This window comes from Orycteropus afer, unplaced genomic scaffold (genome assembly GCF_000298275.1).
Source record: "Orycteropus afer afer isolate SDZICR_OR568_19922 unplaced genomic scaffold, OryAfe1.0 scaffold00243, whole genome shotgun sequence".
In the NCBI taxonomy this organism is placed as follows: domain Eukaryota; kingdom Metazoa; phylum Chordata; class Mammalia; order Tubulidentata; family Orycteropodidae; genus Orycteropus; species Orycteropus afer.
Genome location: NW_006921830.1, coordinates 869,604 through 879,298, shown reverse-complemented (window position 1 = coordinate 879,298; position 9,695 = coordinate 869,604).

The window sequence follows — 9,695 nt, the reverse complement described above, 5'->3', positions numbered from 1 at the left end:
CGCAATCAAACTGCCACATCTATCTCCCCAAAAGCAGCTGATGGATTCGAGTGCCAGACCTTTTGGTTAGCAGCCAAGCACCTTAACCACTGTGCCACCAGGGCAATTAAAAGTGCCCCCCACTTTTTTTGGGGGGGATGGTAGTATTCCATTGTATGAATATTCACATTTAGGTTATTTCCAATATGTTATAACAAACAATTCTGCAAAGAATATCCTTGCTTGGATTTTTTTTTTTTTTTTTAGCACATGTGAGAATATGTCTGTAAAATGAATTCCTAGAAGTACAAAACATTCCAAATCAAGAAACCAAATCCTGTGATGTGTTTGATTGTACACAGCAACTTCTCTCTTTTTTCTTAAATGTTATTCCAGCATATCTATCACACAACATTTGCCAATTCAACTTTTTTACAGGTGTACAACCTATTGACATTAATTACAATAATCAGCTGTGCAACCCTTGATCAATGTGATTTTTCTTAAAATCCTGTTAGCCTCCACGGAAAATACAATTGATCTCTATTCAATAGGAGCAACAGAAGGAGACCCAGGCAACAAAGAAGGAGATGAACTACAAGATTAATGGCATCCATGAACTACTGTTTCCTCTGTAATGAGACCAGAAGAACGGTTGGTGCCAGCTATTATTACCAAACATTTTGATCACAGACACAACAGATGGATCCTGATCAAAAGGTGTAAAACTATGGAGTAGAACTTCAAATTTGAAATGATTCCAGACTTACTGGACCAATGAGACTGGAGGAAGCCACAAAATTACTATCCTGAGATATTCTTTAAACCTTTAACTCTGAAGTCATCTTTCAATTGAACAACAGTTTAGCTCAATTAGTAAGGAATGTATGCCTTGAGTATTATGCTTTCATAAAAGATTGCACATATGAGATCAAATTGACAACAGTAAATCTGCTAGTATAGATGAGAAGACTAGGGGAGCAGTGAGTGAAAGTTAAAAGTGGTAAAACAATTTAAGTAGAAACAGCGAGTTGTTGACACAAAATGAAGAATGTAACCAATGTCACTGAACTATAAGTGTAAAAATTTTTGAATGGGTACATGTTTTGCTCTGTATATTTTCACTAATAATAAAATAAATATTAAAAAGAAAAAAAGACTGTTCTTCCTGACATTAAGGTATTGTTCCCAACTCTCCCCAGGATTTATTTCTAAAACCAAGACCACTTCTGGGATTTTAGGATTAATATTCTTCTTGGCTTGATCTGGCAATGATAATCTCTGTTCTCGAAATCATACCAGGCAAGGTGATTTCTACCTTGCCTCAGTCCTAGCATATTTCCAGCCCTTCCTAAGATAAGACTAGGATCGTGCTCACAACCATCCATGCCATGGCTGCCCAAGGACACCAGGGGACGCTGATTGCTCCCAATTCTACTGCCATGAGACACTGATGCACTTTGGACAATTGATACCAAAAACCCAAGAAAAACAGTATTTCAGAGCCATTGCCCTTGCTCAGGCTACTGAAATAACCTTCAAACTGGTCTGTCAGTCACCGGACCTCCTCCTGCCATTACATTGTGAATCCAGACCCTCTGATTAATTGATTAATTAATTATTTCTCTGTAGCTTGCTCAGTTTCAGCAAATCCCCAGCAGTGGTTTTCTTTCTTTTCCAACTTTTTATTGTGATTTGTGTACAATTTTATAAAGCAGCTTCATTTTATGTTCAATGGTTCATATCCATTTTGTTTTGTGACACTGATTACAATCTAACAATGTAACAGCTCTTCTCCTACCTCTTCCCTGTGTCCTTGTTACCTATGCTGCCTGCCTGCCTAGTTTCTCCCTGTGCAAATGCTGCCCTTCTGATCTAACATGCTTGACTCTTCTAAGCAGTACATCTCCCTGGTGTAATTGTTCAGTTCATAGATCTGTCCATTGTTTGGCTGAGAGCTAACCCATGGGAGTGAGTCCAATTCCAGGGCTGAAGGGCAAACCAGGGCTATAGCCTCGGGGGTTTCACCAATCTCTGTCCAACCAGTAATCCTGGTCTTCTTTATATTTTCTTATTTTGTTCCACGTTTTTTTTCTCCCACTCTATCCAGGATCTCCAATTTTGAATACTTTCCAAGTGGTTGACATTGGTAGGCAGGAACCATCTAGTTCTTATGGTCTCAGGGTCATGTAGACTGGTCCATTGGTCCATTGGTCCCTTGGACTAACTGTTTCCATATGTCTTTGATTTTCTTCACTATTCCTTGCTCTGGGTGAAGAGAGACCAATAATTGCATCTCAGATGGACACTCTCAAGCTTTTAAGACCCCAGTCACTATTCACCAAAGTGTTGTTGTTGTTGTTGTTATGTGCCGTCGAGTCATACCTGACTCATAGTGACCCCTCCTTGGGTTTCCGAGGCAGTGTCACTACGGAAGTAGGATTGCCCAACCTTCCTTCCGAGGAGTGGCTGGTGGGTTTGAACCACCAGCCGTCTGGTTAGCAGGCAAGTGTCTTAGCCACTATGCTACCAGAGCTCCACCAAAGTAGGATATTTAAAAAAAAAAAAAAAGAAAAATTCCACTGCCATCAAGTCTATTCCAACTCATAGCAACCCTCATTGGGTTTTCAAGGTGGTAAATCTTTACAGAAGTAGATTGCCCATCTTCCTCGCATGGAGTGACTGGTGGGTTTGAACCACCAACCTTCTGGTTAGCAGTCAAGTGCCTTAGGCACTATGCTACCAGAGGTCCTAAGTGGGATGTAGAACAGTACAATGTTTTGTGTATTTTGTTTTGCCAGTTGTGCTTGATGTCCCCCAACACCATGGTTCCGAGCCCGCAGGCTCAATGACTCACTCCCTGAAGGTTCTTAGTTATGGCAAAGAAGTTATCCTAATTTTGACCTTCATTAGCTCTACAATGTATATGGACATTTTTATAGCTGATATATATATATATATGTATGTGGGAATATTGTCTGTCAAACCTACTATGGTCATGGGTATATTCCCATTAACTAGCCATGCCATTTCTTACTTGTCTACCTGTGTATCCACCCATAGATTAGTGCTTGTTATTACTGATAATGCATATTGTGTATGTAATAGTATTTATATTTTGTTGTTTGTATCTCTTGTGTGTCTCTGCATCTTCCTTTTCCTTAGAGATATTCTGCTAGTCACACACTTTTGTTATAATGCCTTTCCCTTCAGCCAAATCAACACATGTCTTTTAACTAGTCAGCAATTTTCCCTCATCTTCCCTCCCCTCCCTGGTAACCAAAAAAGAAAATTTCCTTCCCTGTGTAAACCTTTCCTTGACTTTTTATATAATGGACTCATACAATATTTGTCCTTCTGTGACTGACATATTTCACTCAGTATAATGTCCCCAAATTCATCTTTATTATGATATGATTCATAGATTCTTCATTACTCTTTACTGTTGCATAGTATTCCATCGTGTATATGCACCATAGTTTGGTTATTCATTCATCTGTTGATGGGCACTTAGGTTGTTTCCATCTGTTTACTCTTGTGTATAGTGCTGCAATGATCATGGGTGTGCATATATGTATTCATATCCCAGATCTCACCTCTTTACGATATATTCCTCACAGTAGGGTTGCTAGATCAAATTGCATTTCTGTTTTCAACTTTTTAAGGAAGTACCACACAGTGGCATTTTCCACAGTGATTGTACCATTTTACACACCCACCAGCTATGTATGAGAGTTCCAATCTGTGGTGCAGTGAATTACTTGGTATGGTTTTTCTAGCCATGGTCATTGTGACTCCCACCAGATTACTGGGTAAACCAAACAAAAACCAAACGCACTGCCATCAAGCCAGATCCAACTCATAGCGACCCCTCGTTGGGTTTCTGAGGCAGTATCACTACGGAAGTAGATTACCCCATTTTCCTTCCGAGGAGTGGCTGGTGGATTTGAACCACCAGCCTTCTGGTTACCAGTCAAATGCCTTAGGCACCATGCCACCAGAGCTCCTAGATTACTGTGTGGGGACATGCAAATAAGGTATGTGGAACTATAATATGAGGATTGGTTAGTTTTGCTATGCTGTTGGGCTTAAAACTAGTCCTCCTAAGGCAGAAGAGGGGCTCTCACTGCCATCAAGAGAGAAGAACTAGAATTGGAGTGGAGCAGGTCCTTGGACCCAAGATTCCTGCACTGGACCTTGAGACAATCGACTGAGGAACCAAGAGGCATGAGTTAGAGCATCAGGCTTGCTGGTCCATGGGGTAAGAAAGCTGAGTGCCTTTGGGCAGGAAGCTTGCTGTGGAAGTGGAATCCACGTACCTATGCATGTACCTATCAGCAGAGCTAAAAGAGCCTTGTGACACTTTCCTCAGCTGGGCAGTGTCCAGGCCCACAGGTAAGCACAAGAGAGGCATGCCTGAGGACATGGCAAAGAGGAGACTGTCCTGATTGAAGAACTGTATCCCAGGAGCATTCCTGAACCTGAATTGTAGCCTGTTACTTCCCTCGTAAATCTCATAATTGTGGGTATTGCATATGAGTTCTGTGTGGCCATTGCAACAAATTATCAAACTCAGCAGAGAAGTAGTGAGCCGCTGTGGAAGAGACAGCTGGTGTCAGAATTGGTAAAAAGGCTAGAGGGTGGTGGCATGCCTGGCCTCAAAGGACTAAGCCTTGGGCTGCTGATTGTAATTCTGTCTCCCTCTTAGGAAGTTAGAGGAGGCCAGAAGATGCCGCATCCTTGACCTTTTAGCACAATCTCTCCACAGTATCACCAGCATTTGTTGTTTTCTGTCTTGTTGAACTTCACTACTATTCTGGGATGAGATGATATCTTGTTGTTTAGATTTGCATCTCTCTGATGGCTAATAATCACAAGTATCTTCTTCAGTGAAGTATCTGTTCATGTCCTTTGCCCATTTTTTAATTGAATTGTTTCTTTCTGATGTTGAGGTATTGAAGTTTTATATAAATTTTAGAGATAAGTCCTTTGTCAAGACATGTCATTACCAAATATTTTTTCCCAGTCTGTAAGTTCTCTTTTAACTCTTTTGGTGAAGTCTTTTGATGTGCATAAGAATTTAATTTTTAGAAGGTCCCAGTCATATAGTTTCTCTTCTGTCATTTGTGCATTTTGGATTATGCTTAATAATCTACTTATGCCATAAATTAGGGCCCTTAACTTTGCCCCTATTTTGTCTTTGATGGACTTTACAGTTTTGGGTTTTACATTTAGGTCTTTTATCCATCTTGAGTTCAGTTTTGTATATGATGTGATATATGGATCTTGTTTCATTTTTCCCCCAGTAGTGGTTTTCAAAAATTTTCATCCATGGAACCCACTTGATGATGCCAGGCTCTGATAAGTATAGTCCAGAGACTAGGTCCTGGTTCTAAAAATCCAAGTTTCCTAATCTTTAAATAGAAGGTAAGAATACTACAGAAGTCATAGAGAGGGGGGAGGTTAGAAGGATTAAAAGAGATAAAGCACAAAAAGTGCTTACTAGAGTGCATAAAAAGCATTTGATTATTGCTAGTTCTTAGTGTTATTGTTATTACTGCTTAAAAGAAATCTTAAAAAAAAATCTTCCAAAACATAAAACAAAATTAGTATAATTTGAATACTATGATTCTACAGGCTTATAAGAGCACATTTAACCTCTCAGACTGGCCTTTGTGCCCATTCACAGACTGATGCCTCCTCTCAATTCTGATAACCACCCCCCACCACAGCATTCAGATCATACTGATCATTTACTCTGCATCAATATGTCATGAAATCTTTGCTCCTGTTGTTCTTTCACCTTCTCTCTACCCATCTAAAATCTATCTTTAATTGAAGACCTTGCTCAAACACCACTTCCCACTTCCTTCCCTGCGCTTATCATAATCTTTTTCAAGAGAAAATTTATATTTAGCCGTACAAATTGAAAAACAGAATGGAATTTTGGATAACTAGTGAAAAATTGGGAGTTCTGGTACCATAGTGGCTAAGACACTTGACTGCTACCCAGAAGGCTGGCGGTTCAAACCCACCAGCCACTCCTCAGAAGGAAGATGGGGGGCAATCTGCTTCCGTAGTGATACTGCCTCAGAAACCCAAGGGGGGGTCGCTATGAGTCGGGTCCGACTTGACGGCACATAACAACAACAGTGAAAAATTAAGCCAATGAGAATTTTGGACTTCCATCTTGGAAGCACAAGCAAAGAGCACCCTGACCAGACCAGACACAACCTCACAGAAACAATAAGAAGTCTTGAAAGGAGATAAGAAATGGCATGCAACCAGATCTACCCCTAATCGGGAAACTGGAAAACCAGCCAAGACTATACTCAGTCACCAGTGGGGATGGTTAAATTAGGAAAAGAGTTAGACTCTTCACAAAGGGGTAAAATAATTCAAAAGCAACCCAAAATGAAATAGAAACTTATCTCCTCTGCCTTGGAAAAACCTTTCATGCTCTATCCCATCGCTCACATTAGAGGTAATAAAGTGCTGTAACACTCGATTGAATCTAAGCCCATGGTTTCACCTCCATGGCCAGGGGGATGCTAGAGGCACCAGGGCAGGCCAAGGTCTGGGCCCTGTCTCCTCCTTTGTCCTTTGCCACCAAAGAAGACCAGGAACAAGTTCCCTCCTAGGAGAGAATCATCCACAAAAGCAGAAATGAGTGGGACAGGGTGCTCAGTGAAGGCTAAGATCAAATCTAGCCTCTTTCTCTACATAGGGAGCTCTGGTGGCATAGTACCTAAAGCATTTAACTGCTAACCAGAAGCTTGGCAGTTCAAACCCACCACCCACTCGTTGGAAGGAAGATTGGGCAATCTACTTCAGTAGAGATACCGCTTTGGAAACCCAAGGAGGGGTTGCTATGAGTCTCAATCGACTCAACAGCAGTGAGTTTGGAGTTTTATCTCTACATTAAAAAAAAAAAAAAAATTGACTGCCATTGAGTTGATTCTGACTCATGGAGACCCCATGTGTGTCAGAGTAGACCTGTGCTCTGTAGGGTTTTCATGGCTGATTGAAAAAGTAGATGACCAAGCCTTTCTTCTGAGGTTACTCTGGGTAGACTCTAACCTCCAAAATTTTGGTTAGCAGCTGAGTGCATTAACTATTGCACCACCCAGAGACTCTACCTGATGCACTGGTATGTAGAAAATGTGTATATTGTTAAATGAATAAAATGTTAGAATAAATATTATTTATCATCATCATCAGGAGCTCTGGTGCTGTAGTGCCTAAGGCATTTGACTGCTAACCAGAAGGCTGGCGGTTCAAATCCACCAGCCACTCCTCAGAAGGAAGGTTGGGCAATTTACTTCCATAGTGATACCTCCTCGGAAACCCAAGGAGGGGTCGCCATGAGTCAGATACAATTAAACAGCAGTGGGTTTGGTTTGGTTGGTATCATCATCATCATTTCATTTAAACATTTATTACTTATTTTATATTTTTTAGTTTACTACTCCTGTATTCGGAGTCCTGGGTGGTGCAAATGGGTTAATGCAATATACTTCTGAAAAATTCAGCCATCAAAAACCCCTTGGAGCACAGTTCTACTTTGAAATGCTTGGGCTCTCCATGTGATGGAACTGCCTCCATGGCAAATGGTTTATCTCCATGTGTGCCCAGCTGTATTCTCCTTTCCCCACTCCACCCTTTAAGAAGGGGGGTAGGGGGAGGGACTCGGTTGCCCTGTGTTTTATCTAGCAACCCATTTAGGAGGCTCTCCTTCTTAAGGCCCCTCTGCATGCTGCCCTTCTGTGACAAAAACTCCTGCAGTGTTTATTGGCACTATTTGGTCTAGTCCAACCCCTTCAATTTACTACTTAAGAAGTGAATAATATCCAACCAGGAGCATCCCAGGGCCTTTGATTAAAAGCCTGAAGTTCAATCTCTGGCCTATCTGGCTGCCTCTATTGAAGACTGCCCTGGATGTTTACTTTTGATGTGATTACCTATGCGTGATAAGGAATTTTCTGCACTGTCCTGGAAAAGATCGCTGGATCTAGAGTTAGGACATAGGCCTTGAAATCTCAGCTCTGTCCCTGGTGGGTTTTGTGACCCTCAAACTAAAAAACAAACTCCCTGCCATCAAGTCGGTTCCAACTCATAGTGACCTCTCCTTGGGTTTCGGAGGCTGCCTCTAGGAAGTAGATTGCCCAATCTTCCTTCCGAGGAGTGGCTGGTGGGTTTAAATTGCCAACCTTCTGGTTAGCAGTCAAATGCCTTAGGCATTACGTCACCATTATTTAAATTCTTTGTGCCCCAATTTCCTCATCTGTAAGATAGGGACCGACTTCCTAGGATTATTAGAAGATTAAATGAGATGAGCTGTGAAAAGGGCTGGTTGAGGCATCTTGGGCACAGTGAGCACTCTGCTGCTGTTCTCATTACATATGTCTGGGCCTTGGTTTAGGGTGGCAGCGAACTCAGAGTCAAAGCAGGTAAAGCTCTGCTAACCAGAAGGCTGGCGATTCAAACCTACCAGCCACTCCTCGGAAGGAAAGTTGGGTAATCTACTTCCACAGTGATACCGCCTGGGAAACCCAAGGAGGGGTCGCTATGAGTCGGGTCTGGCTTGATGGCAGTGAGTTTGTTTGTTTGTTTGTTTGTTTTTAATACACATCACAGATATGGCAGCTGTCGTTAGTCGCTGTACAAGGAGGTACAAAAAGTTATCAAACACCATTTCCACTCTTTAGGACCTCATAGTCTAGTAGGTTGTGTTGTTTGTTATGTGCCATCGAGTCAGACTTGACTCATAGTGACCCCTCCTTGGGTTTCCAAGGCAGTATCACTACTGGAGAATCTACTGAAGTAGATTGGCCCATCTTCCTTCCGAGGAGTGGCTGGTGGGTTTGAACCGCCAGCCTTCTGGTTAGTAGTCACGTGCCTTTAGCCACTATGCTACCAGAGCTCCCAGTCTAGTAGGGGAGAGGAAATTCTCTAAAGATAAATTACAAAGAAAATCTGTGACTAATGAGGGCCAAATTGTTGATGATTCTGGGAAACAGTCTTTGAGGGGTGGTCTAAGAAAACACAGACGGGATATGGGATGTGAAGGCCACCCAGAAACAGGATATTTCCTTTTCTAACTCTTCTAAGATTCTCTACTAACTGCTTCAGACCAGCCTCCACGCACCCTCCTCCTGCCTGCCTGCCCCACCCTTCCCTTGTCACTGCTGCCGCCTGGTGTCAACCACTTTCCTAGCACCCCTGGGGGGAACCCAGGCACTGTCTACTACCTGTCCTGAAGCACAGTGAAGCAAGATGTGAAGCCCAGCCAGGTCTCTCTGAGAAGAAAGGGGCCTCTCTCCTCCAGATCACCCAGCCTGAGCTCAAATAGCAACTGCCTGGAAGGAAGGAAGAAAGGAAACCAAGGGGAATTACTGTCCAGTGAAAATACCGCATCTGAAGATGGAGGCCTGTGACATACCCAAATGGACATGCAGCTATCCCACTTCTAGTCCTAAATCTGAGAGCCACAGACAAAAGTCACAAAGCTTTAGAATGGATTACCCCATCCCCTACTAGAGTTTCAACTTCTCTCCCTCGCTAGCTACTTCCCATTACTGTTTAAAAATGCTCATGTTGAGATGCAAATCAAAACAACGAGATACCATCTTGCTCCAGCACTAGTATCAAAGTTCAACAAGACAGAAAATAACAAATGCTGGCGAGGTTGTGGAGAGATTGGGACTCTCATACAC